This window comes from Gekko japonicus, unplaced genomic scaffold, assembly GCF_001447785.1.
Source record: "Gekko japonicus isolate JY-2015 unplaced genomic scaffold, Gekko_japonicus_V1.1 scaffold2972, whole genome shotgun sequence".
NCBI lineage: Eukaryota > Metazoa > Chordata > Lepidosauria > Squamata > Gekkonidae > Gekko > Gekko japonicus.
In genome coordinates, this window is record NW_015168133.1 from 191,737 (window position 1) to 196,459 (window position 4,723).

At 49.0% G+C, this 4,723-nt stretch overlaps 1 long non-coding RNA gene across 1 annotated transcript in view; it reads left to right on the forward strand.

Moving 5' to 3' along the window:
- LOC107113576 overlaps positions 1-320 on the forward strand; it is a 5,417-nt gene extending 5,097 nt beyond the window's left edge. The window contains exon 3 of the long non-coding RNA XR_001482619.1: positions 226-320. This is a non-coding gene — a long non-coding RNA (uncharacterized LOC107113576). The remainder of the gene's footprint in view (positions 1-225) is intronic.
- Positions 321-4,723: the final 4,403 nt, after the last annotated feature.

The following is a 4,723-nucleotide window of genomic DNA, read 5'->3' on the forward strand; positions in this document are numbered from 1 at the left end:
TTCCTTCCTTCCTTCCTTCCTTCCTTCCTTCCTTCCTTCCTTCCTTCCTCCCTCCCTCTCTCCCTCCCTTCCTCCCTCCCTCCCTCCCTCCCTTCCTTCCTAGAACTGGCAGTGGACAGAACACGTGAGATATTTATGGACCACTGCAAAGCTTCATCACAAGTCCTTCAACAATTCTGATCTGCTCCTAGAATATCTTCCTTTTTTTTGTCTATGAAAATACAGTGTGAGGGAAGGAAAACTGCAACATCTTCTGGCCCGAGAACTTGTACCTGGGGACGTTGTATGCCTTTCCATGGGAGACCGGGTGCCAGCAGATATACGACTCACAGAGGTAATGGATGCAGGGCATCCAGAACTGTGTGTGTATCCCGTGGGTGGGTGTTTCCACTCTGATTTGACATTTGGTTCACCAACTAGTTCCCCAAGAATCTCAAGCTTCTTGCTCTTATGAGTTTGGAGATACGATAAAGAATATGATAAAAGACTTTCCCAGGGGCCTTGAAGGAGGGAGTGATGAGACCGCTCTTGACAAAGCCATCTTTGGATCCTCGGGATCCGGCCAACTACCGCCCAGTGTCGAACCTCCCCTTTCTGGGTAAGGCAGTTGAGAAAGTGGTAGCAGAGCAGCTCCTGGACGACTCCTCTATCCTGGACCCGTTCCAGTCTGGTTTCCATCCTGGCTAAGAATGGCTCTGGTTGCCCTCATGGATAATCTCCGGAGACATCTTGACCAAGGCAGGTCAGCGCTGCTGTTGTTACTAGATCTAACAGTGGCGTCTGTCGCAGCTGACTATGACCTTATGGCCCATCACCTTGCCAAGGTGGGGATTCGGGGGGCTGCTCTTTGGTAAGAACATAAGAGACGCCAATGTTGGATCAGGCCAAAGGCCCATCCAGTCCAACACTCTGTCTCACACAGTGGCCAGAAATACCAGGTGCCATCAGGAGGTCCACCAGTTGGGCCAGGACATTAGAAGCCCTCCCACTGTTGACCCCCCCAAGCACCAAGATGACAGAGCATCACTTGCCCCAGAGTCCCTATCCATACCTTGTGGCTAATAGCCACTGATGGACCTCTGCTCCATATGCTTATCAAATTCCCTCTTGAAGCCGTCCATGCTTGTAGCCGCCACCACTAACCTCATGGTGGCTAACCTTGTTTCTCCACGGATGAAGGCAGCAGTTGGCGGTTGGGGAGAGGGTTTCACTGAGCTACCCCTTGGTGTATGGTGTCCCACAGGGGGCGAAACTCTCCACTATGTTATGTAACATCTATATGTGCCCCCTCACTCAGATGGTCCAGAGGTTTGGGCTGGGTTGTCACCAGTACGCTGATGACACCCAGCTATATCTGTTGATGGACGGCTGACCGGAAAGCCCGGTTTCTTGGACAGCTTCCTTGGATGCCCTCGCGTTCGAATATTTTGAGGGAGGGAGAAGTCACCAGGCCCTCTTCCCATTCCGTGCCGCTTTCTGCTTCTGAAACCCTCCCCATTTCAAAAGCGGTTTGCTGTAACTGGTGGTTTTGGCTCCTTCAGTCCTGGCGTTTCCGTGTCACCAGGTTACAGACCTCTTAGTGGATGAGTCCAGCTTTACGGGGGAGGCCGAAGCTTGCAGCAAGAACGACTGCATTCTAACGGAAGCCAGAGACTTGACGACTCTCAGCAACGTCGCTTTCATGGGAACCCTCGTGAGGTACGGCAAAGCAAAGGTGAGTCACAAGAAAGGAACCTGTGCCAGCCATGAGCAGCCTGTTCAAAAGGAGCGTCCTATATCTCTTTCTTCAATAGCAGCAGCCTTAGATTTGGTGTTGACTTGCTTTCCCATTATTTGGAAGCACTAGCACTTTTTTCCCCCCAATTTTTTTTCAGGATATAAACATTCACAGTCAACATTAAATTTTCTACATTTGTGCCCGTTGTACCCTACCCACCTCCCTTTCCCCCTCCCTATTATACGGCTTCCCACAGTGCTTCGACCTCCTGCATATTCACTTCTTTTTTATAATATATCAATTTCCTTTTTATAGTCCACTAGGTAGCTAACATTTCACTATAGCAATTAATTTTTTTACTTATCTTCAGAGAATTCTATGCTTAATAATTATTAAAACAAAATAGATTGTCGTTTACTTCCCAATACTTTTCTAAGTATTCTTTTAGATCCTTCCAGTCATTATAGAAATCTTCTGCTTCCATATTATTCAACTTTCTTGTCAGCTTATCCATTTCCACTGAGAATAATAGTTTTTTAATCCAATCTTCAGTCTTCGGGACTTCTTCCTGTTTCCAACTTTGAGCATAGGTCATTCTGGCTGTTGTTATCATGTACCACATCAAAGTTCTCTTTGCCCCGCCCTCCCCGCCAGGCAGGCTCAGGGCGGCTTCCAAGAACTGACAAGCCGTATACATTCACAATAAGATATAAAACATCATTTAAAACATCATTTAAAACACAACCAGTCAATATAAAACATTCATTAGATGGCGATAAAACGAAAGTGCAATTTAGGGACACATTCGGCGGTACCGCCGCATTAGATCGCATAGGATCGGAGCTCGCAACAGGGCGCTGCTGGTAAAACGTCGCTCCTATCGGAACGCCTGCCTAAAAAGTTCTGTTTTCACGGCCCTGCGGAAGTGTGACAAGTCCCGCAGAGCCCTGATCTCGGCAGGGAGCTCGTTCCAGTAGGACGGGGCTACAAATGAAAAAGCCCTCGTCCTGGTTACCATCAACCTTACTTCCTTCCTTTACAGACCAAATATGTAAGTCGCCCTGAGCCCGCTTGCGGGGAGGGCGGGGAATAAATTAAATAAATAAATAAATCATTTATTTACAGTTAAATATTTCTATCCTGCTTTGCACACCATTCAGGAGGCTCAAAGCAGATTACAAAGCAACACGTGTCCAAATAAACACAGCACAATATTTGAAAAAAGGAGAGACAACAGAATAACAGCCGTTGTCCTAATTCCGCCTTTCTCACTTGGACTTAGGGTTGGTAACCTCCAAGTGGTGGCTGGAGATTTTCTAGGACTACAACAGAACTCCAGGTGATAGAGATCAGTTCCCCTGGAGAAAATGGCCGCTTTGGATGGTGGACTCTATGGCATTAAAGTCTTCATCCTCCCCCAATCCTGCCCTCCTCAGGCTCCACCCCCAAAATCTCCAGGTATTTCCCAAGTCAAACTGAACTGGCAGCCCTACACAGGCCGAATCTGCATCTAGCATTCCCTCCGCTGTCTTACCAAACCCACACTGGAACAGGAATCCCCATCTACATTGCATGTAGGGTTGCCAAGTCCATCTTCCACCCCCAGCGGGGGACTTTGGGGCGTTCCTGGAGGGGGTGGGGCATCCCCGACATGATGGCATCATGTTGTGGACGTCCGCGCCCCCCACCCGCCCGTACGCCGGATCTCCAGAAACAGCAGTTCCCTGCACTTAAAGGAGCCGGCGTTTCCCTTTTAAATGCAGGAGTCGGCGTTTCCCCTTTAAGAGCAGCCACATTTCCCTTTTAAGAGCACGAAGCTGGCATTTCCCTGCAAGCTTGCGGAGATCAGGCTTGGGAGGAAACACGGGTTCCACACACTTAAAGGGAGAGAGATGGGTGGGTGTTGGGGGTGCGGCTTCCCCGCCGGCCATCTTCGTTTGATCTCTGGTTTGATGGTGGCCCGTCTGCGTAGATTTATGGCCATTTTATGGCCATTCGGGGGTGACTCTGCAGTCAGTGCGGCATTAACCTGGGGTAGATGAATGTGGTTTTGAGCCACATCTTTTTTCTGTTCCGGTGTGGGTTTGGTACAACAACGGAGCAAATGCTAGATGCAGATTGGGCCTTAGACTCAGGGCAGATTACATACAGTGAGACGGTGTAATCCACAGGATAGGGTATGCAAGAGAATCAGGACTGCAGAACCAACCAGAAAAAAACGGAACTGAAGCAAAGCATAAGTGTTAATACGGCACATTAAATGATGCAAAAATTACATCATAGGGTCCTAAGTTTCAGCAAACGAAACACAGTGGCAGAGACCACAGTTCCCGGTGATTTATCCAAATGACTCCGTGGATCGTTTAGTACAGTGCAGCTCTATTGCCTAAACTAGCTATGCAGGGGTCATTTCCTGCAGGAGCGCACAGGAGCGGAGCTCCAGCAGTAAGGAGCCCAGGGGGCGGGCACATGCAACAAGCAGCCCTCAGTCAGGCCACGAGGAGCAAGAAGCAGCCAGGTAAGTTGCAGAGCCCCACCTCCCCAAGGCCCCCCCCAGCCCGCCTTCAGGTACAAGCTCTCCCTCCTCTGTGAGAGCAGATCTGCACGTTCCCCCCACCCCCCCAATAGCTAGCAATTCAAAACAGTCCAGTGGAGCCTGAGCGGTGGGTGTTGCCTTCCCTCCCTCTTCACCTGTCTGCTGTCCACTATCCACTTCAAACTGCTATTAAGAAGCTCTGCAGCTGCCCTGAAAGGGCCACATGCACAATCACCTTGATAACACCTCCTTAAATAAATACCAACTCCTTTTAAAATAGTGTCTACATATAGTGGCTGGCGGACTGATTGGTTTGTTGACCGTTTATATCACTGAGTGCGACACAGAATGTATCAACAATAAGCCTCCTTTGGAGAAAGGAGAAAGTAGACTCTCGTCTGGCTGTGTGAGAATTCACACACATTGAAAATTGCTGATTGCACTGTACATGTAATCCTGTCTGAAAACAG